This window comes from Carcharodon carcharias, chromosome 8, assembly GCF_017639515.1.
Source record: "Carcharodon carcharias isolate sCarCar2 chromosome 8, sCarCar2.pri, whole genome shotgun sequence".
NCBI lineage: Eukaryota > Metazoa > Chordata > Chondrichthyes > Lamniformes > Lamnidae > Carcharodon > Carcharodon carcharias.
Window position 1 is genome coordinate 127,424,742 of NC_054474.1, and position 24,904 is coordinate 127,449,645.

Consider the following 24,904-nt stretch of genomic DNA (forward strand, 5'->3'; position numbering starts at 1 on the left):
CACTCAAGGAATCTGAGCACAAAATCTAGGCTAACATTCCAGTGCAGTACAGAGACAGTTGCTTGGGATATGACATTAAACCAAAGCCCCGTTTGCCTGTTAAGATGGGAAAAGATCCCATGCCACTATTTGAAGAAACGGATTTCTCTCCATGTCCTGGCCGCCATTGCTCCCCAATAGATCAGTTATCTCTTCTGCTGCCTGGAACATATATTTTGTGTCAGTCAGATGAATAGTTGCTGACTTGACACAGTAACTTCATTTGAAAAGGTAATATGAAGTAGATCTCTGAGGATGAGGTTCTATATGAATGTAAATTTTTGCCTAAAATGTTGGGAAATGCATAGAAAATCAGTTTAGCATTTGAAAGGGAAAGGCAGCTTAATCTTTGGGTAGAGTCCCATGATAAGCTGTGCACTTCAGATCTCTAACCTTTCTCTCTACAAGAAAAAAAGAAGCAAAAGATTGTGTTTTACAAAGAGAATAACTGGATCCTCCTGGGGCCTTGAGCTTTAAAACATTTTATAAATGGTGAGTAGCACCCTATGGGTAGTTGTAATAATTAATTACAGTTCATTGCTTTTATTTTTAATGCAGTTAATTACTACTTAGTGACCCATACCACATATTGAGCAAATAGGAGCCATGGCATCTCTGACGATGCAGAACAGATGTTCTTTGGCTTGTTTGGCTGCCTTGACTTAATTGCTCCTGTGGTGCTTTAGGATCTTTCATTCTCCGCAGAATATACAAAACTTGACCTTATAAAAAGGTAACAGGGTGAAATAAGAAGCGAATCGGGCGGGTGATTTGTTATTGCCTGTTATAACGCCATCACTGAAAGTATTCTTTCTATTAATTTGATTATTTTCTGGGGGGTGTATCTTGCTGAGCTTATGTTTAGTTTATTAGACTCTGAACATACACACACACACACACACACACACACACACACACACACACACACACACACACACACACACACCCTCCTCCACCCCCCCCCCACACACACACACACACACACACACACACACACACACACACACACACACACAATTTCTTGGAACGCTACTGCATGGTGCATAACCTGGTGCATGCTAATTTGATCATCGAGCGACATGGGAGTGGGATGGAGACCATGATTATCAATCGAATGTGGAGGAAGATACAGGGAAAGGTATGGAACTTGGGTAGGGACCCTTGAGTGTGGCATAGAAAGTTGCATCCTTTGCTAATAGCTGATGCAAAGAAAGAATTGTAATTGTGTGTTTGACACATTTGTGGGATTGTAAGAAATGGTTGTTTTACTTTTTTGGCAACCCCTTTCCTGTCCTCTCTTTTTCCTGTAGAATCTTTGCTGAGGCATTTGTTCCATGGGCATTAGTCACCCTTTAGTACCTTACTTAAGTGGACATTTGGTATCGATGAGCCTTACCAGTGCCAACCAGCTATTTGGCCAGAGTTATGTAAGCCTATTTGTGCGTTTTGTCCTTGCTTATTTTTGTGTTTTGTTGATGATGTACTTCCAGAAAGGCCAAGGAGAAAGCATTAGAAACCTCAGTAAGTATCCACAATCCCTCTTACACTTTTTTCAAGTGTCTTCTCATTTATTATTTTCCACAAATAAACCCAATGATCTAAATTTTGTTGCAATGGATCCTTTGAAATCACTGAGACTGCAGTAATTGACTGCTGGAAACTGGCATTTCTGACAGGGGCACTGCAGTTTGTTTCAGCTAGATGTATTTGTAGCTCTTGAAATGAATTGTAGAGATATACAGTTTTCCTTAAACAACCAAATCCTTATTAGAGAGAAGCACCATTAAACTGTCAATTGAGGTGCCTCTGCCCATTAATTTGCCGGACAGTATTTACCAGCGTGTACTGCATGTGCTCAGCACTGAGGTTCTTCAGAATGCTCTTGAAATTTGAGTAATATTTCCTTCTTCAAAACAAATATAGCATAGGTTAATTTATCTTTTCTAAAATTGTGAAACGTTTTGCAAATTGAATGTCATAATGGGTTTTGGGATGCTTTTATTTCATCTTTGGAGCTTGGGCTTCTAGTCACTCCAAAGAGACAAGATGCAAGTTTTGCCTTTCTGCAGCGAGTGTCTTTGGGGCAGTGTCAGTCCAGTTCCTAATGAGTTTGTGTCCTCACACACACTACGCTGTGCATAAGTGAGATGGGCAGGCAGCCTCTCACTGTGTTCGAAGGCTGGATTCTTTTCTCTAGAAAGAAGAAGACTGAGAGACATCCTGACAGAAGTTTTTAAAATTATGAAGGGATTTGAGAGAAGACATTTTAACCTGTGGGGAATCCACATCTAAGGGCCATAAATATAAAAATGTCACTAATAAATCCATTGGGGATTCAGGAAAGTGGTTAGAACGTGGAGCAGAAGAAATAGCTGAGATGAATAGCGTAGGTGCATTTAAGGGAAAAGTACATAAGCACGTGAAGGAGAAAGGAATAGAAGGTGATGTTGATAGGGTGAGATGAAGTAACATGGGAGGAGGCTCGTGTGGACCAGGTTCACCGATATAAATCTGTTGGACCTAATGACCAATTTCTGTGTTTGTAATTTTCTGTAAAATGGCAGAATGATGCTCTGATATGAACATAAGCTTTATTCTGCATCTGTCCTGTGTGAACCTGAATTTCAGTAATTTCTGGGTGCTCAGAATGAGAAAATTGTTCTCTTCCCTCAGCTCAATGAGGGCAGAGGCTGCCTGTCCATGCGTGCAGAGAAAAAAAAATCACTGTCTTCCCCACTTTAGTATAACTTTAAAAAATGTTCAGAGAAACCAATTGATTAAAGTAGATCAGTTTCTTACAACATTGGCCACAATAAAAATACATTGTAAAATTGTATAATTTTTAAATATAATTTTCCATGGGAAGACCTGCCTATTGTTGGGGAACAACCTGGCTTTGGGGGCTGACTGAAGGCAGGACACACTTAACTCCTCCCGAAGGTGAGTTAAAGATTGTAGCTCCCTCTGTCCTCGAAATCTCCCTTATCAAATCAGTCAATGTCTTACAAAAACTTGCTGGTTTAGAATAAATGGCTGAAATTATGAAGATGCACATCTAATGTAAGCATAAACCATTAAGTTTTGCTAATGTATTATGTTAATGAAAAAGAAGCATGGCACAGGAAAATGTAGAGTGGTTTGCCTGTTCTGCTTTTAACTGAAGTGGTTTACATTAGAAATGGAATGAACAAAATATGATGGAAAGCAATGAGGAATTGGAGCAAAGCCTATTAAATCATCCAGCCTATTCATCCACAGACCATGCACAATCCATTCTACCATGGAGTCCATGGAACTCACTCAACTGCCTGAAGAAATATTCTGAATTTCCCTCTGCCTTGTATCTTAGACACAAATTGGTGGAATATGTATTTAACCATGAGTTTTGCATTGTTCATCCTGTGTCTGCCTTGGTAGGACATTGCCATGATACCAGTAATTATCCTTTATGGAATTTAATTTGCTGCAATAATGGAGGGTTAGATTATCTCAGATGGCACTTACCTATCTAATCCTCAATCGTGCTCTTGACCTTGAATTTATCCTGCTCTATTAAAGAAGCCTTCTAGAACAAGTAGATGCGTGCACTTAAGTATCCACTACTTTTGCAATTGGGTTTATTAAATTCCTGTTAACTGCAGGATTATCTGTTGTAGAAGGAAATCCATTCATATACCCACTAATAGCCACAGGAAATATTCCCTCTAACCTTCACTAGCAATAATTTTGTTCCCTTACCCTTCTGTTTCTGTGTTTGAATTCCAGGTTTTATCATCCGGTTCTCTTAATTTAAAAAATAGTATCATGTTGTGTTTGTGTAGGTGCAGAATATTCTTTCACCCTGTTCCATTATTGCAGCAGGCAATGGTAATTATCAAGCTTGGCCAAGGTGCATGGACCAGCCAGTCTTTTCCTGCCTGTCATTTTCATACATAACATAGCTGCCGGAGAACTTCCTCATGCAGTGTCCGCTTGTTTCTTGAGTTAGACATTAAGCTGTTTGTTAAAGTGAGAAATGCAGGTAAAAGGCCATGGCTCATCACCAAGGTTGGAACAATTAGAAGTGAAGCTGCAGTAGATTGAAATGCAGTTGGTTTGTTGGTTGATGAGCAGCTTGGGATTTTTAAAAAAAACATGTAGATTGCAGGAAGCGAGGAAGACTTAGGAGATGCACAATTTTGAATTTGTTTTTAAAGGTGTTGCAGGAAGAGTCTTTGTGATGAACTTTGATTTTAACTTACTGAGGATGCAAAGAACGGGAAGAGCATTTAGGACAGCGTCCCAGAGGGTAAAGACAAACAGTAGAAGAAAGTTCAGAGATATCAATAAACTTAGATCCACAATTGGTCACGAATTGACATTCTATTGGCCTGATGGTGTGTCCCTTTTGCAGCTAAAGAATTGTGCCTCATCATGAATGGCAACACACTTCTGTCACTTTATTTGAGTGAATGACTTCTCAATATACATTTAATGTGGAAAGCTTAATGTCCTCACAACACAAATTTAAAAACCCTCTTTTTGTGAAGATTAAAAAGTGCTGCAGTGTCACTGTGGTGCTTGAGTGTCTACACATGAGACAGATTGATAGATATTTGCACTTCACTGACAAGGATGGTTTTCATCACTCTCCCATTAGCAGCCATGCTGTCAGCTGCCTAGGCCCTGCACTCTGAAATTTCGTTCCTAACTCTCTTCATTACTCTCCTCTGCTCATTGAAACCTTAAAGCTTTTGGATACCTGTCCTAATACGACTTTTTGGCTCGCTGTTAAATTATTGCCCGATTGATGTCTTGGGATGTTTTTATTACATTAAAAATGCTATATAAGTGCAAGTTAATTTATTTTAATTATTCATTCAAGGGATGTGTTACACTGGCAAGGCCAGGATTTTATTGAGAACTGGGTGGTGATGTGCTGCCTCGAACTGTTGCAGTCTTTGTGCTGAATTTCTTTTGTTGCAGTGGTTTGATGCTAGGCCATTTCCGGGGCAGTTAGAGTAAACCACATTGATGTGTGTCTGGAGTTGCACATAATTGTCCCTAAAGGAGATTAGTGAACCCTGGGGGCTTTTACAACAATCTGGTAATTTCATGGTCACCATTACTGATACTAGCTTTTCATTCTGGGTTTAATTAACTGAAATCATATTCACAAACTGAGATGGTGGGATTTGAGCTCATGTCTTTAGATTCTTAGTCCTGGCATCTGGAATACCAGTCCAGCAGCACAATCACTAAGCCACTATCCCTGTTAATGACTGATGAGTGGAAATAAATGGTTCAAGGGAGTTTGATGATCAAAATAAAAGTTGAGTTTTTGAAGTTATTCCCTCATTTCTGTGAATGGGTAATGTTAGAACATGTCCGATTGAGAAAGAAAATCAGATTAACAGCAAGCCAGTAATGGCCTGGCATTTTTCCAGCTTCTTTGCACAGTGATACTTCACTGCTGTCTTTAATTTAAAAAGACTCTATTTGGAATTCTACTATAATTTTCACAAATTAGTCAGTACATTAAATTTCATTAAGTAATGAAGAATAGACAATAACGCAGCATTAAAGAATCTGAAAGAGTTACTCTGCATTAATGAGAGAGTCTGCAAATTTATGTACCTATATCTGCAATTTATTAAAGATATTACACTATCTGTTAGGATCATATCTGTTTCCTGTTGTTAAGATTTAGTCATGCTTTTGTGACATTTCATCAATCATAAAATGAAACACTTGCTTCTAATACCTTTAATTGATAATGCTTGCAGCATTACTGCTCCCAACATTGAGCAGTACCCAGGCATGAGAAGCCCAGCTTGGCCCAGTATTTTGTGGGATTTCTTTTTCAATCAATTCTTGCTGTTGGCTAAATACTTCATAATAAGTTTAATATTTGCTGACATTTTTGCTTTCAACTAAATTGCTTTCCTCATTGCTAATCAAGGCCCTGTGTTGTCATCTTCAGTTCTGTGTGGGTAAAAGAGTCCCACCAGCCAAGAGGGGCAGGTTACACAAAAGAGTGAGCGAAAGCAGGCCCAGGTCCGACTAGCTGCGTGTCTCCCACACATGTCACCTGAGAAGTGTGACTTGCAGTCTTGCACAATTCCTTTCTCTGCCGCAACACCCACCACCTGCGATCAAAGAGAGAGAAAAAGAACAAAGATGCACAGATAGTCAGAAGCTCAGAAAGACATAAGTGCAGGTAAAGAAGTAACGTAAATATAAGCAGAAGAGCAAGATAGATATATAAGCAGAATGTGAGATTTACATGGAAATTACTGGAGAGAAAGAAGTTATTTGATCATGTTGGTGTTTATTGTCCACAGAAGCAGTAGTCCGGATCCGATGTGTCTGTCCAATTGACACTAGACACAAAGAAGCATTAATACAAGTGTGACAGAGGCAGTTCATTTCTCATTTGCAATGCCAAGGGAATGTCTAGCAATATAAATTGTTACAAGTAACTTGTGTTAACTGTCTGCTACACTTAGGTGGGGGGGGTGGCGACTGGGGGCTGGGGGAGGCATTGAGCACAAGAGCCACGATAACTGCCTTCAACTATTTAATGTTACAGCAACAATTAAAAATGAAGCCTTTTTTTTGCAAAAATATACTTTATTCATAAATCTTCAAAAACATTTCGAACCATTTCAAATCACCATTACAAAAATACAAACAGGTTCAATTTTTACAACATGAATCACAAGGTGTATCAGAACAAACAATGAATATTTCAATCATTGGCAGACATTCATTTTAATCTGTACAGCCTGAGGGGCTCTTTACAGTTCCCAGCCCCCCAGTGCACTGTGGCAGAAAGGTCTTAGGCAGCGACCCTTCCCCATTGCGCCTTTGCGGCGGCTGCCCCAAGCTTAACTGTGTCCCTCAGCACGTAGTCCTGGACCTTGGAATGTACCAGTCTGCAACACTCGGTCGGGGACAACACTTTGCGCTGGAAAACCAACAAGTTTCGGGCAGACCAAAGAGCGTCTTTCACCGAGTTGATGATCCTCCAGCTGCAGTTGATGTTTGTCTCGGTGTGTGTCCCTGGGAACAGCCCATAGAGCACAGAGTCCTATGTCACAGAACTGTTCGGGATGAACCTCGACAGAAACCACTGCATCTCTCTCCAGACCTTCTTCGCAAAGACACAATCTACAAGGAGGTGAACAACGGTCTCTTCCCCACCACAGCCACCTCGAGGGCAACGTGCAGAGGGGGTGAGACTCCTGGCATGTAGGAAGGATCTTACAGGGAGGGCCTTTCTCACCACCAGCCAAGCTACATCTTGGTGTTTGTTGGAAAGTTCTGGCGATGAGGCATTCTGCCAAATGACTTTGTCAGTCTGCTCAGGGAACCATCCCACAGGATCCACCCTCTCCTTTTCCCTCAGGGCCTTTAAGACGTTACGTGCCGACCACTGCCTGATGGACTTGTGGTCGAAGGTGTTTCTCTGCATAAACTTTCCCACGAGGGGCAGGTGGTACGGCACGGTCCAACTACTTGGAGCGTTCCGCGGCATCGTGGCCAGACCCATCCTTCGCAACACCGGTGACAGGTAGAACCTCAGCATGTAGTGACACTTGGTGTTTGCATACTGAGGGTTTACACACCGCTTGATGCAGCCACACACAAAGGTGGCCATCAGTATGAGGGCGATGTTGGGCACGTTTTTTCCCCCTTTATCTAGAGGCATGTACATCGTGTCCCTGCGGACATGATCCATTTTCGACCTCCAGATAAAGCGGAAGATGGCTTGGGTGATCGCCACCACACAGGAGTGTGGAATGGGCCAGACCTGCGCCACGTACAGCAACAGCGAGAGTGCCTCACACCTGATGACCAAGTTCTTACCCGCAATGGAGAGGGAGCATCGCTCCCACATGCCCAGTTTCCTTTTCACCATAGACACTCGCTCCTTCCAGTTTCTAGTGCGTGCCCTGGTCCCTCTGAACCATATCCCCAGCACCTTCAGGCCGTCAGCCCTGACAGTGAAGGGGACAAAGGATCGGTCAGCCCATTTCCCAACGAACATGGCCTCGCTCTTCCCACGATTTACCTTGGCTCCCGAGGCCAGTTCGAAATGGTTGAAGATGTGGATAAGTCTGTGCACCGACAGCGGATCCGAGCAGAAGACGGCGACGTCGTCCATGTACAGGGGGACTTTGATCTGAGTGCCTCCACTACCTGGGATCGTCACTCCTGTTATGCCCGGATCCTTCCTGATGTACTCAGCAAAGGGTTCTATGCAACACACGAAAAGAACAGGCGAGAGAGGGAGCCCTGCCTGACTCCAGATTTAATAGGAAAGCTATCTGATTCCCACCCATTGATAGAGACTGCACTACTGATGTTAGTGTAGAGCAGTTGGATCCAATTGCAAATTCCCTCCCCAAACCCCATTTTGGAGAGCACATCCACCATATAGGTGTGCGATATTCTGTCAAAGGCCTTCTTCTGATCCCGGCTGATGAGGCAGGTGTCCACACCCCTGTCCTGTACATAGGCAATCGTATCCCTGAGCAGCACGAGGCTGTCAGAGATCTTCCTGCCCGGCACAATGCAGGTCTGGTCAGGGTGGATCACCAATTCCAGAGCGGATTTGACCCTTTTGGCGATGACCTTGGACAGAATTTTATAGTCCACATTCAACAGTGAAATGGGTCGCCAATTTCTAATTTCCTCCCTTTCCCCCTTGTGCTTGTAGATGAGGGTGATAATGCCTTTCCTCATGGATTCTGACATACTGCCGGCCAGGAGCATACTCTCGTACGCTTCTAGCAGGTCCGGGCCGATCCAGTCCCACAGAGCCGAATACAACACCGCCGGCAAGCCGTCGCTTCCGGGAGTTTTACTCTTCTCGAAGGACTCAAGGGCCTCAGTCAGTTCGTCAGGAGTTAGTGCTTTGTCCAGACTCTCCCGTGTACTGTCGTCTAAGACCTCCGTGATAGAGGACAGGAAGGACTGGAAGGCCGTGCTGTCTGTGGGCTTCACGTCGTACAATCCGGCATAGAAGGATTTGCTGATCCTCAAAATGTCGGACTGTGATGACTTTACTGAGCCATCTTCTTCCTTCAGGCTGCTGGTCACAGAGCTCTCTCTGTGTACCTTTTGGAAGAAGAAACGTGAGCACGTCTCATCCTGCTCCACGGAGCGGACTCTGGAACGGAAGATGATCTTGGAGGCCTCCGAGGCAAAGGGCGAGGCTTGCTGGCTCTTCACCTCTTGGAGTTCCTCCTTGATATCGACCCCCATCGTCCGCAGCCAGAGCAGGTTCTGCATGTTTTTCTGGAGTCGGGACATTTCCTTCTGTTCCTTTCTAGCTTTCTGGACGCCTTTGAGGATGAAAAACCTCTTGATGTTTCCCTAGATTGCTTCCCACCAGTGTGTCAGTGACTCAAAGAGGGGTTTCACGGTTCTCCAACCTTTGTAATCCCTCTTGAGCTCCTCAATGTTCTCTCGGGTCAGCAGTTGCACGTTTAGCTTCCATGCCCCCCTGCCAACCCTCAGGTCCTTCTCTAAGTGACAGTCAGCCAGTAGGAGGCAGTGGTCAGAGAAGAACACCAGCTTGACGTCGGTGGATCTGACTGTGAATGCACGGGACACAAACAGGAAATCTATCCTGGAACAGACGGACCCATCAGGCCGCGACCAGGTGTATCTACGCTGCGCTCCATCTGCAGGGTTGCTGAAGACGTCGTGCAGCTTGGCATCCTTTACTGTTTCCATCAGGGATCTGGATGTAACATCCAATCTGCTGTCAGCCCTGCCGGATCGTCCAGCCGCATCGATGATGCAGTTGAAGTCACCGCCCAGAATGACCGGCCTGGAGGTCGCCAGCAGCAGTGGGAGCTGCTGAAAAACCTCCAGCTGCTCAGCCCCTTGTGACGGGGCGTAGACGTTAATTACCCGGAGTGGAGCATTCTTGTATATTACGTCTGCTACGAGGAGGCGCCCGCCCACTACCTCCTTAACCTGGGAGATGGTGAAGCTGCCTCCCCGCAGCAGAGTCCCCAGGCCGGAGGAACAAGAGTTGTTTCCTCCCGACCAGATCGATGGCCCATGGGACCACCATCGTGACCATTGCCTGTAGGAGCTGAGGTGCGGTATCGCATACTCCTGCAGAAACAACAGATCAGCTTTGACCTTGGCAAGGTAATCCAAGGTCGCAACACATCGCGTAGTAGATTTAATGCTACGCACATTTATGGATACAATCTTTACACCCATTTTAAAGCAGTTAGTCGCTTACCGAACCTGTTGTCTCTGAGAGTTCCAGACCATTGGTCTGCTCCTTCATGCCCGTGGTGTGCTCAAATTGCTTCACTTGGGATGGGCTGAGGAAAGCGTCCTGAACCTCCCCATTAGAGATGTTCTGCTCGGGTGGCATCTGGGGGTCTGTGCAGAGAGTGGGGTTTGAAATGTCCTCTGTTGGAGAAGCTTCTCCAATCCCCTCCCCCTCTAGGGCGTTGCTGCTCCCGGCTTCCCGGAGCTGGGGTGCGCTGAGCGCCTCACTGTTCCCAGATTCCTGGGTTGTGGTGCACTGGCCTTTTCGGGTTGTGGGCCAAGTTGGGGTGCGCTGGTCTCCTCATTGTCTCCAATGTTCTGGAGCTTGGGTGTGTCATCCTCCAACTCCCTAGCGTTTTGCCGCTTCTTCTGTTGGCGCCGCCCTGGCACTTCTTTGTCCTAAGAGCTGCTGCTCTTGTTATCCATGTCGGATAGGAGACGCCTCTTGACTCTTGTCTGGGAAGTGGCTTGGTTTCTTTTTAGCCCCTTCTTCCTTTTGGCTCTCTTCACCAGCTGCCACTCCCCCTACTGCTTTCCCACTGCTGCCTCCTCCTCCTCTGTTGATTCGCTCTCCTGAGGAGTGGGAGGTTCAGGGGGCAGTGCTGTTGATTGGCTGTCTGTTGCCCCAATCTTTTCCTCCACCTTGTCTCCCTCTGTGTCCTCCTTTGTCCCGTTGTTCTCCCTGGGGGCCTTGGTGGTTGGGGTGACACGAGGCATTTCTTCTGCTTCCCCCTCGTTGGCTTTGGCTGCCTGTGCATAAGTACGGCAACGTTTGGGGCAGGTCCTGTAGAGGTGACTTGCCTCGCCACACAGGTTGCAGCACTTAGCCTGTTTACAATCTTTTGTCTGGTGCCCTTCCTTTTTGCAGTTCTTGCAGAGGACAGCACTGCAGTTGGCCGCCACATGACCAGACTTGCCGCATGAGCGACAAAGTTTGGGTTGCCCAGCATAGACAAGGTACCCACGGCTTCCCCCGATAGCGAATCTGGATGGGGGGTGGAAAACGGCTCCCTTACCGTCGGTCTTGAGCGTTACCTTAACCTGGAGTTTACATGTCCAGATCCCCAAATTATCTTTAACCTCAGTGCAGCTCCCAACCTTATCGAAGTACCTGGTAAGGAAGGTGAGCACGTCAACGACAGGAACGTAGGGATTGTACAGTTGCACAGTCGCAACCCGTTCTTGATGCAACGGTAGAGCAAAAAGCGGCTCCGCCGTCAGGATCTTCATTTCTGGTAGGTCTTTCTTTTCCTCAGACACCTTCAGGAGTTTGACACAAGCTGCCACTTGCTTGAAGGTCACATCAAAGAAACCAGCGCTGGGGAAATCCTGTAGGCAGTAGATCTCCGCAGCCTCGAAACCACACAGCTTGAATAGGATCCTCTTGGTGAAGAAGGTCCTATCCATTCCTGTTCCTTGCTCGCTGCCCTTCACCATCAATTAAAAATGAAGCCAGTCATTTGACTGAGGAACTAAGGTCAGCTACTGATCCTGTGACCTGTCAGGTTTGTCTCTGTCCCTTGCTGACCTGTGAATCTCAAGGTTGCTATGACCATGTTCTTTGTTGACCTGTCACCACCCAGGTGTCTGTGACTCTGCTGTACATAGCTTAAAACCTCCTAGGTGTCAATGACCATGTTCTTCACTGACCTGTCTCCTCCCAGGTGCCTGTGAGATCCTGGCTGTGTTTGACTCTGTTCTACACTGGGCAGTGCAATGACCAATGGAGGCATCAGGGTTGTTTGTGTCTTCAATTTGTTTGTAAAAGGAATTGCTCTGGATCGTGCATTCATTAGACAGGGTTTATGATTCACCTTACTGTAGATCGTGATGTATAAGTGGACCTTTGAATCCTCCAAAAACAGGAGTCGACTTATATACTGAGTATAAAATGTCAGCCACTGATGTGGGTGTTCACCATTTTGAAGCATGAGGAAAAAACTGGTAATTCCTATTAAACTAATGTGACATGGTTTATTCAATGAATTAACTATACAAAGATGCCTTTAGCACAATCACAGCATTTTAAAATGTACAACTCTGCATTCGATGCAGAGTTCATCAAATTCGTTCTGAGTCACTTTGGCCTGGCATCATCATAAGGATCCCATTCTAGATCAGATGTGACGTTTTTGTTTTCAGAATCATCCCCCCAAAGCAAATCATCAAATCATTGTCCTCTCAGCCCATTGAATTGGATATTCCAAATTTTTTGAATGTTCTGATGACACTATTTCCCTAATAGCATCCCACGATTTGATGATGAAACCACACAAATCATCAAATGGGGCATATTTCCACTTTTTTTCTCCATCAACCATCCACTTATTCCATTTGATGCAAACATGACCCTCAAAGGGCTTATTGAAGCATGCACCCAAATGTTGAACTATGGACTTTAGACTCCCTGGTATAACTGCAATGTGGGTTTTGTTTCTTCTAAGGCAGCATCTCTTGATCTCATCAGTTATTTTGGACCTGAACATGTCCCACACTGATAAGCTCTATTTTTTTACGTAGGTCACTGAGCCGCCTATTCCACATGTTATTGATCCATATCCTCATTCATCCAACCATTAACCTCTGCAGGGAACTTGATGTTACACATGGTTTTACATTTGAAAATTACCAGAGACTTTAATCTTGTTCTGTTGGCCATGCAGTATCATCATGAATCTTGTTTTCACGTCATGCTGTTTTCAATGGAATTGTTTTCGAACCTTTTCACACCACGGTTTGGCTGTTGGGCACATCGAAATTCATGGGCATTTCATCCATGTTGCTGATGTGACTTAATGGATACTCATGTTTTTTTAGTGGGTACTCATGTTTTTGCTGTTGTCTGAGATGAACAGCTGGCAGCTGGTAACCTTGGAATTGAGGTCTCTTGGTAGTCTTTGAGTGAGCTTAGTCTTCTGCTGCAACACTATACCATTTTGTTCTATAAAGTGGCTACACCAACTAGCTATTGGTCTGAAATCTTTGCTGGACTTGGGGCTTCAGTTGGCCCACTTAACTGCATTTATGGTGATGATGTAGCCATTCCAATGATTTTCGAGGACCTCTTCCGATAGATGCTTTTCAAGACCAGTCCAGTGGCTGGTCCCTGTTCTCCTGGCGCATTTGGTCTTGAGCATCTTCTTCAGGATGGTTTCCTCCTCCTCCTATTCTTGCACCAGTTTTTTCACTAACACCAAATTCCCTCGTTGCAGCACAGCTATTTGATGCGTTAGCAAATATAACGACTTTTATCTTGAAAACAACTTTGTGCTCAATTCTTTTTGCTAGAGGATCCATTTCTGTTCATTGCTTTCCATGCCATGTGGGGTCTGCGCTGTGTGAGTGTGTCTTGAACTTCCATACACCATCTTTGCAACACAGTCTGTATTGCCTGCTTGATCCCATGTCCTGAGTTAAAGTATAAGGTAAGCAAAACATGCATTTCTGGGGTGAAAAATTGAGGCCGACTACTTTTGCGAGAATAGCATTTCGTGATGAAAAGATGCATCAACTTATATGTCGAACATATGCAAAAGCATGATTTTTTGATGCTGAAACTGAGGTCGTCTTGTATGCCAGGTTAACTTATATGCTGCGATCTACCATATGCAAAGAAAAAATCCTCTTTACTTGACTGAATCACCATTCCTAGAAGGATAATTGTCAGTGTTGTAATCAACAGCTGTGACACAGAGTGAGATGGGGTGGTTTGCTTCACTTGTCATTAGGAGGTGATATGTACTACAATAATACTGAAGAAAAAGGTGGAAAGCTGAATTCTTTTTAGTTTAATCAATAAAAAGTTTTGGAATTCACTCAGAAAACAATCAAAGCAAGCACCAAGTATAAGTACGGCAATGCTTCAGGTGGAGTCTATAAAAAAAATCATCTTGCATTGGAAAGTGCATTAGTTGCTTGTTCCGTTATTATTGTGGAGGGTACTTTCATTCTCAGAAATTGATCATGTTTGTAAGAATGTAATTGAAGGAACCTTCTTAACTGGCATCCTGTAATGGGGCAGCTGCAGGTAATCGATCCGTATGAAACACAATGCCTAAAGCATAAAATGCAATTGGAAATGTCCAATGTTTAATTAGTTTGCAAGCCCATACAAGGAGATTGGTTTATTTTACAGACTCTTCTTCCTTGAGCAGACTCTTAGGGATACAGGAACAGGCTTTGGCCATTTAGCCCCTTAAGTCTGCTCTGCCATTCAATGAGACCATGGCTGATCCATGACCAGAATCTTTATATCCCCACAAACCTTAACATCTTCAGCTAACAGAAACCTATCCAACTTGGATTTCACATTTATAATTGATCGAGCATCAACTGTATTTTTCAGGGGAGAATTCCAAACTTATCCCAACCTTTACATGTGTTTCCTAACTTGACTCTTGAAAGGTGGGGCTTTAAATTTTAGACTATGTCCCCTAGCCCTGGACTCCCTGACCAATGGAAATAGTTTTTCTCTCTCCAGCCTATTAGTTCCTGTCTTTGATCATCTCCTCACTCCTGGCCTGTTGGTGCTCTCAATGGCTCTTGCGAGCTTCCTTGGTCCTGGATCTGTGAGCTTTGGCCTGGTCAGCCAGAAACTTCTTGTAGAGGCATGCCTGACCGTTTCGTCTGAAATGAGTGCCTTTGTTATCAACCTTCATTGTCCGCGGAAGTTGAGTACTCTGATTGACTAGCTTTTACCACATTGCCAGTGTTTCATTTACTTTTTGGAGGGGGGCAGGAGGGAAGAGAAGATATAACTTGTGAAAACTAACTTTTTGTCTCTGCAGGGTGTTATTTTGCTATTGTTTTGCGTCTACCCTAACTTGTATTTTCAATGATGCTGCCAGTCCTATCCTGTTAATATAACATGTCCAATCAAACAGAATCTGTTCCTTTCATCATTTTGAATAGCTCAGTCACACTACCTTAAAGTCTACACCTCTTCAGTGAAAGAAATCCCATTTCTTTGAGCCTTTCTGAATAACTAAAACCCATAGGGCTCAGGGTTATTCTGATCCATACCCCTTTTAAGCTCAATATTCCCCACAATTCAAGGAAACCAAGCTGGGCCCATAATTTTGAAATAAGGCCTTAATTAAGCCTCTTTTAAGGCAAGTATGGTATTATTAGTTCTACATTGAATTAAGTGATACAGCTGAACACTTCATGGTTCTCCCTATGGCATTCTGACACTGATTGTGGACCTTCCGTTTTTCAGATACTAGCCTATGTTAAATAACTGACTGCTAATGCTTAGATAATGACTTACTCCTCTTCTTATACTCATGCAGATCATTGCGTGCAATCCTGGAACTCAATTAAATACACCTATCCCTTGTTTAACACTCTTAATGTGTTCCTTGAAAATGGCGTGCTAAACAAAAACATGCTCAACAAAAATCACTTTCCCATAAGAAAACATGTAATAAGGGTGGGCTACGTTCCTGATCTGTAACTTCCGAGCCCTTGCTCGCAGCGAGGACTTGGGAGAGGAGCAGCAAACGAGATAGTAAGTGGGAAGCAATGAGGGTTTGTGAAGAAGGAAATGGTGAGCGAGGGGATCAGGAAAGGTGGCAAGTGGGAGGGTCAGGAGGGAGAAGCAGCCAGAGCAAGGGAATGAAGGAAGTAGGAAGACGCAGTGAGCAAAGCAGTGGTATGTTTTAAAAAAAAATACTGAACATGCAAAGTAATTGCGCTAAAGCGATAAAGGTGTCAGCGCTATTTGGGGAACTTCCCTAATTTACAAATCTTGCTAAAACAAAAATGCGCAATTAAAAGAAATCTGTTTGAATTAGCAGTTCACACAATAAAGCTCCCATTGTGTGGGTGCAGTAAAGGCCATCAGGATCAGCAATCCAATCTTTTTCGAGTGCCTCGATCATAGTCAAGATCATTTCTGCAATGACCAATAAGGCTTCAATCCTGGTAGCCTCTCCTCCTATCAGCATTGGTGAGTTTGATCGTCTTCAGTAATGACAACATATGGAATGTCACCATTTTCTTCATTCATTCATGGGTGTGGGCATCACTGGCTAGGCCAGCATTTATTGCCCAGCCCTAATTGCCCTTGAGAAGGTGGTGGTGAGCTGCCTTCTCGAACCGCTGAAGCCCATGTGGTGTAGGTACCCCCACAGTGCTGTTAGGGAGGGAGTTCCAGGATTTTGACCCAGCGACAGTGGAGGAACGGCGATATAGTTCCAAGTCAGGATGGTGAGTGACTTGGAGGGGAACTTCCAAGTGGTGATGTTCCCACGTATCTGCTGCCCTTGTCCTTCTAGATGATAGTGGTTGTGTGTTTGGAAGGTGCTGTCTAAGGAGCCTTGGTAAATTCCTGTAGTGTTTTTTGTAGATGGTACACAAAGCTGCCACTGTGCGTTTTTGATGGAAGGAGTGAATGTTTGTGGATGGGGTGCCAGCCAAGTGGGCTGCTTTGATCTGGATGGTGTCAATCATCTTGAGTATTGTTGGAGCTGCGCTCATCCAGGCAAATGGAAAGTATTCCATCCCACTACTGACTTGTGCTTTGTGGATGGTGGACAGTCTTTGGGGAGTCAGGAGGCGAGTTGCTCGTTGCAGGATTCCTAGCCTCTGACCTGCTCTTGTAGCCGCAGTATTTATATGGCTAGTCCAGTTCAGTTTCTGGTCAATGGTAATGTTGATAATGAGGATTTCAGCGATGGTAATGCCATTGAATGTCAAGGAATGATGGTTGGATTCGCTCTTGCTTGGAGATGGTCATTGCCTGGCACTTGTGTGCCATGAATGTTACTTGCCACTTGTCATCCCAAGCCTGGATATTGTCTAGGTCTTGCTACATTTGAACATGAACTGATTCAGTATCCGAGGAGTCATGAATGTTGCTGAACAGTGTGCATCATCAGCGAACATCCCCGCTTCTGACCTTATGATGGAAGGTAGGTCATTGATGAAGCATCTGAAGATGGTTAGGCTGAGGACACTACCCTGAGGAACTCTTGCAGTGATGCCCTGGCGCTGAGATGACTGATCTCCAACAACCACAACCATCTTCCTTTGTGCTACGTATGACTCCAGCAGAGAGTTTTCCCTCTGATTCCCATTGACTAAAGTTTTGCTTGGGTTCAACACTCGGTCAGATGTTGCCTTGATGTCAAGGGCAGTCACTTTCACTTCGCCTCTGGAGTTCAGCTCTTTTGTCCATGTTTGAACCAAGGCTGTAATGAGGTCAGGTGCTGAATGGCCCTGGCGGAACCAAAACTAAGCATCGGTGAGCTGGGTATTGCTAAGCAAGTGCCACTTGATAGCACTGTTGATGACCAATTCCATCCTTTTACTGATGATTGAGAGTAGACTGATGGGGTGGTGATTGGCCAGGTTGGATTTGTCCTGCTTTTTGTGTACAGGACATACCTGGAATAGCTTGGCTAGGGGTGTGACAAGTTCTGGAGAACAAGCCTTCAGTGCTATTGCCGGATTGTTAGGATCCATAGGCTTTGCAGTATCCAGTGCCTTCAGCCGTTTCTTGATATCACGTTTAGTGAATTGAATTGGCTGAAGATTGCCACCTGTGGTGCTGGTGACCTCTGGAGCAGGCCAGGATGGATCATCCACTCGACACTTCTGGCTGAAGATTGTTGCAAATTCTTCAGTCTTGTCTTTTGCACTGATGTGCTGGGCTCCCCCATCATTGAGGATGGGAATATTTGTGGAGCCTCCTACTCTAGTGAGTTGTTTAATTGCCCACCACTGTTCACGAATGGATGTGGCAGGACTGCAAAGCTTAAACCTGATTCATTGGTTGTGGAATTAACATTGTTGAGTTGACATTTTCATCATTAATTGACATACCAGTTCAATGTGCCCTGCAGTCCCTCTATGGCCCTTGGTCACTCTGATTCCTATCATTGAGATTATAAAGGCAAACCCTGAAAGTAGGAAAAATGGAAACACAAGTTCAAATGGTGACAGGTCAATTTGTGGCTAATGATCTACTCAAGGAATGGACTTCTGGATAAGTAATGAAGGCAAAACTGGTCAGATTGTTGAAGAGAAGCTAACTCCTAAATGACTGAATGAATGATCTAAAGCAGGCTGAATAGTCTTACACATCCAGATTCATCTTGTGACTCAAAACTAGTTTTAAGATAAAGCTATTTATCTGTTAGCAACACAGAAAATTATAATTGCCTCTTTACATCTTTCCAGGTTTTAATGCCACTTCATTCTGTTTCACTTCTCAGCTCAAGGTTAGGCTGTTGAGTAATGTGTTAATTGTGTTTGCTGTCTATAGTAGTAAGTACACGTTTTTATGACTGTGGGAAGTTCATTCCTTACAACGGGAGGATTTTATAGTTATCTCGATTAAACACTCGGCCACTGCTAATATTTTGAGAGTAAATGCATCTTATTTTTTATTTCCCCTCTTCATTTACACAGACAAGCGAACAACCAGCTTCAAAGTTTCTACCAGTGCCAGCCTAAAGTCACCACTTGGTGCCTGAGAGTGGACAATGTGATGCTCCATTTCACTTCCCCTTGCTGGTTGGAAATTGCTATCTATTGATTGTTGGGCCGCACAGGGACACAACTGAAATTAGGAGCTCTGAGTGTGGCATGGATGTGTGTCCTGCTGATGCGCAAGAGTGTTAGGGCTGCAACTTGCTTAGTTGATAATTTTTAAAACACGCTTCATTGTGCACTGTTTTACACATGGCGCCTTATTGAGTTTAAGACTGAACTTCTGACCTAACTCAGTGTAGTGCACAGGTCTTTTGATGCTCGCATAGCACATAGGAGAAAAGTGGGAAAGTAGTCAGTGAACGAATCAGATAGTGTGGTGGCGTAGTTCAGCGAGCCAGTGCAAACTTGATGGGCTGTATGGCCTCCTTCTACATTGCAAAAATTCTTTGATTTTGTGGTTATGTTACTGGGCTAATATTCCAGAGAGTGCAGATTCAAACATTCATAACAGTTTGGGAATTTGAATTAATTGTGAAATAAAGATGACCATGAAGTTATCAGGTTATCGTAAAGCCCAACTAATTAACTTCAATTAAGGAAACCTACCTTCCTTATGTGTGGTCTGGCCTATATGACTGAGGCCAACACGAACGTGATTGAATATTGTGTGCAGTTTTGGTTTCCATATTTAAGGGCAGATACACTTGCATTGGTGGCAGTACAATGAAAGTTCACTAAGTTGGTCCCTGGGATGAGAGGGTTCACTCTTGATGAGAGGCTGAGAAAATTTGGCCTACTTCAGAGTTTAGAAGAATGAAACATGAAGGATTCTGAAAGGGCTTGACAGGGTATACACAGAAGTTGTTTCCACTGGCTGGGGAATCTAGGACATGGGGGCACAGTCTTGGGAAGAAGGGCTGATCATTTAGGATTGAGATGAGAAATTTCTTCACTCAGAGGGGTTGTCAATCATTAGAGGGTTGTAGATGCTCCATTGTTGAATATATCTAAGGCTGGGGATAGGCAGATTTTCGGTGTATTGGAATTGAGGGATATAAGGAACGGGCAGGAAAGTGGAGTTGAAGCCAAAGGCCAGCCATGATCATATTGAACGGTGGAGCAGGCTCGATGGGCCATCTGGTCTATTCCTGCTCCTATCTTGAGTACTTTTGTGACTCTTAACTGTCCTCTGAAGTGACTCCATTCAGCTTAATCAAACAGGGCAACTATAATGAGCAATAAATGCCGGCCTTTCTTGTGGTGCTCACATCCTGGGAATGAATTGAAAAAGCAATGCACCTGGTCAGGCACTAATGTTTGATGATTGCACCAGGGGAGAGTTTAATTTGAGGGAGGAAATGCAATTCCTCAAATGGGGAATTAAAAGAAGTGAACAGCAGGACTAAAGAATAGATGGAATGAAATTTGTGCTTAAAATGTCTGATGTGTGTTGCGTGATTTTGCTCCTTTGCCAAAATATGACTTAAAACCTTGAATGTATTTGCAGACAAATAAGTGAGACCACTGGGTATTGACCGGAACTTTATTTGAATGTTTATCTTTATAATAAAATGCAGGTGCTGTGTAACAGCTCAAATAATGTGAATGCTGAAGGGAATTAATTATAAAATTGTTCACTAGAACAAGTCTTTAATATCTGAATTTTATGACCCAACCAGTTCCATCTTGTGCTTGTTTACATTTTCCATGAGGAAGCTGTCCTATCTGAGCATCTATTGGCTGTTTAAATAAAGATTGTAAATGCTGGTGCTCCATTGCCTGCGACATCTGTAATCTTAATTTTTATTTACACTAATTGGTATCAGTCAGAATTGCTATTGTCATCGTGACTGGCTCATGACTGTCTTAACCATGCACAACACGTAGTGCCTGTATGGACCTTGATGAGCAGCACAAAGTTGCAAAAAAAAAAGCACCTTTGTTTTGTGAGCAGGTCAGCAGAGTTGTCCAGTGTTGCTTATTCTCAGTAAAGCTCCCTTTCCAGGGGAAACATCTCACAGCATCTTTTCAAAAAAGGTAGTAAAATTTGAAACTTTACCCCATGGCTCCATCAGGCTTGGACCCAAAGTGCAGCTACTATCTGTTGACTCGCAGGTAATTTGTAAGCACGGCCTTGGTGTTTAAGGCCTCAAAGCCAAATTGCTGTTAAATACTGTGTAACTTCATACAGAGGTGGATTGAGAGAGGTTGTAGACTCATAGTAGTTTCAGCTCCTGAAGTTTTTCTCTCTCCCAAGTGAAAGCCTTTGTTAGTCAATAGTTCTTCTTCTGGTGTGTGATGGGAGAATTTCACAGATGTCTGTGTTTCAGTAATCATCGTAACATCTTTTTTTTAAAACAAGAAAAATGTGTCTCACAAAACAAGTTGTGGTCCATTTTGAGAACTGAATGCTTCTGCTGTTCATGGAGATTATCTGTAAACTTTGGAATTCTCTCCCCAAACCTTTGCATCTTCATCCTTAAGACAATCTTTAAATCCTGCTTCGTTGAACAAGCATTTTGCCACCTGTCCTAATGCTGCCTCCTTGTCAATTTTGTCTGATTATGCTCTTGTGAAATGTCTTGGAATGTTTTACTATGTTGAAGGTGCTATATAAATGCGTGTCACTGTTCTAGTTTAGAATTAAATTGCTTACTAGTTCTCTTTCCCACCTTATCTAGATAAATCTCTCCATTTTCAGGAGCATGCTCCAAATGAAGAGTAAATCAGTACATTTCACTCTTTTCCATTTGTTCCTTTTTTTAAAACAAGGTGATTGTGATTTGGGGCCTTCTCAACAGCTAATTCATTTGAACTGTCTCCAGTCGTCCAATTAACCATCAAAGTTGATCCACTATTTCTAACACCGAAGCTTACAGCCAGTTTAAACAGGTTTGAGCCTTAAGATTTCTCCTGGGCATGATGCCAATGGCAACACATGCAACGAATTGCGTTTAGTGTTGACATCTTCTTGCTACTTTTTATTTGGCTTAACTCACCACCTCGCCTGTGTTTTTCCTTCTGTGTGAAGGTTGACCCTTCGCTCCCTATTGCTGTGAAGGAATAAGCCATTGATCACAACAGGAGGAGTGATCTCATGCGGATGTTGGCATGAGTTGTGGACCCAACTAACTAATTTCAAAGTAAAAAAACAGAAAATGTTGGAAACAATCAGCAGGTGAGGCAGAATCTGTGCAGAGAGAAACAGAATTACCGTTTCAGGTTGTTCACCATTTCATTAGAACTTGGAAGGTGTAGGAAAAGAACAACGTTTTGGCAAAACAGAGCCAGGGAAAAGAGATGGTGAGAGTTCGGGGCAATGGGGAACAAAAGCGAAGGGTAGGTGTGATTACTCGACAAAAGGATGACGGTGCAAGGCAAAAGGGGAAGATAATGGGATAAACATGGAAACCAAAATATGGATTCAGAGAAGGTGTAAATGGTTGCAGCACGGCCAAGAGAAAATTGGAGCAGTGTTAAGATTTGTTTTTAAACAACAAACCAGTTTGGGCTCAAATAAACGGAACTATGTATTTATAGGTTGGAAACTATAACCAGAGATTTTTAGTTGAAACAAAAATGATCTAAAGGTCAGGACAGAGCTCTCGGGTTGTCATCGCATGGTTGCTTGGCAGGATATTTGGTATTGGTGTATTTTCAAATTAAATTGGTCTCAAATTTTCGAATGTTAATTGAAATATTTTAGTCCCCTGCTTCCTTTTTATTCTATTCTGTCAGCATGTACAGAATAGCAGACAGCCACGAGCTGCACTTTTATACGTGGAAGGGATTTTTTATTGGTCCATTGGAGACTTTATTTCAAAATAATAAGTGCTATCCCTGCAGCCCAATTATGAAGAAAAAATTAGTGAGGATTTTACTTGCCCTTTTGTAGAGTAGGCTTCACACTATACTACTGATGCACAGTGGCCTTTTGTGTTGGTTTATGGTTTTTATCAATCTGCTGGCATTATTTTGGACCTCTGCTTTTTGTCCATCCACAGCCTTTCTGCACTTAGGGCGGCAACCAGGCACAATTACTTTTTAACCTTTAACCTCACGTTCTGTGTAACATCCCTGTGAAATCTATATTTTTCTTTCATTTACGCTGTGCTTTGAGTCGATGCAAAACAGGTTCTTCGGAAGGAAGTTGTATGAGAGATCGCCTGCAGTGCCTTGGGAGGAGTCACTCTCCCAATGCTTGTATTTGACACCACATGGCATTGGATATAGTGCCAGTGCAGTATGTTTAGTAAGTGTTATAGGGTTCTCTGGACTCCTGGAACACTTTCAAACCTTGTGCACACTTGATATTGATGCTTCTGTCCATGCTGTCGTAACATTTTCAAATCTAATGCCGACAGTGGGTTCTCTCTGCGCTGTTATTAGTCACCAATATTAGTCACAGTTGAATAAAATAATTACTGTTGAATACATTGCACCACAGACAATCTTAAATTGCTCTCTTTGTGTGTGTGTTATGGACAGGGGAGGGAGGCAAAACTGAACTCCTTTATTTTCTCGCTGTCTGTCAGTAAGCAGGGGTGTTTTAATTTTTGAAATAGGCTGTAATGTGTTTCCCAAACCTTTAGTTTGTGAGGTCAATTTTTAAAGTGACTCACAGCACTAGGGTTAAATTACAAGTATAGTTTAATCACACATTCGAATCCGGGGACTGGTCACAAATTCGTATGCAGGCACAATCATGATAAAGAAGATAGGAAGTTTTACAACTTTGAGTAACTTAAAAGAAAAACCACAGGCATGATATCAGTTCACGTGATTACCAGAGTCCAGTGAGGGTTCCATCTTGGAGGAACTACAGTTCAGGTTTGTTCAGTTAGCTGAAGCAGGATTTACAGAATTCCTTTAAAATTGTTGAGGATGTAGCAGGATTAGGTTGGCATATAGAAACTTGGTCTGCACAACAGGTGATGGCAGTAATCCACCAGACAAACAGGCTCTGAGAAGGCTTAGACTTGATGCAAGCTGTTGGTCAGTTGGAGTCATTTTTTGAGGTTTCCAGGCTGGAGTTTAAACAGCAGACTGAGCTGAGACTCTAGAAATGTAATGTTAAAACTTTCCAAAGGCCAGAAGCTTAGGTCATGTGATGTTGCCCATTAATGAGTCAATTGCAAGCTAACAATCAGTTTCTATGCCTCTGGTCAAAATCCATTGTGCACCTTAGGAGATTGATGGTGGCTTTTAGAGCCTCTGCAAGTATAATGAGTTACAATGGCTTTCCCTTTGTTTTAGGACCAGGCTGGGGGTGGGTTGGAGGGGTTTGCAGATTGGATGCTGGACCCTGGTTTCGTTGATTGTAATGTGTCCTCACAATGAGTGGTGTGAGATTCCACAAGGATGAGGGTTGAGCTTTTGTCCTGTAAGTGTTGGAAATTTTAAGAAACTGTAGCTAACTTGTGAATCATGCGACCTGTAGCAACCATCTTTTGGTTCAGCAAGGTCCACTTTTTAAATAAACAAAAATATAAGGTTGATTTAAACAGTTTATGATCTCTTTCATATCTTTAGGACTTGACAGTTTAGTTCTAGGTTTTCACCCTTGAACTTTCATAAAACCTTGGTTTGGTCTCAACTGAAGTATTCTGTCCAATTCTGGGCACCTCACTTTAGGAGGAATATAAAGACTTTAGAGAGGCTTCAGAAAAGATATACAAGAATTAAAGATTGATTAAAATCAACTTCTGTTATGGCCAGGGGCTGAATTAAGGCAAGTTTTACAATCAGCTGAAGTAAAATACAAAAAAACAAAAGAAAGAAAAGTAGAAAGAATAAAAAGTTCGAACGAAAATTCACAGCAGCATTGCAACCAACAGCATTACCATCAATTCACCAGGCAGTCGTATTATTATTATTATTATTATTTTGTAACTGCCTTGAGATTGTCCACCACTTAAACAATGGCCCTCTATTTGATGCGGAAAGCACTCCCCCCCACCCCAAAACACCCTAGCCAAGATCTTAGATTGGTTGGGTGGGCTCGGCGGGGGTGGTGGTGGAGCTGACCACCGCACGCGATCGGCTTGGCACCAGGATTTCACGCTGGTGGGCCAATTAAAGCTGGCCCAGTGTGGGTCGCGAGCTTTAGTGCTGAGTGCTACCTGTGCTAGCGGGGGGAGGA

The 24,904-nt window shown here is 43.4% G+C and overlaps 1 protein-coding gene across 4 annotated transcripts in view; it reads left to right on the plus strand.

Moving 5' to 3' along the window:
• abca2 (ATP-binding cassette, sub-family A (ABC1), member 2) overlaps positions 1-24,904 on the plus strand; it is a 592,304-nt gene that overhangs the window by 46,911 nt on the left and 520,489 nt on the right. The window lies entirely within an intron of this gene.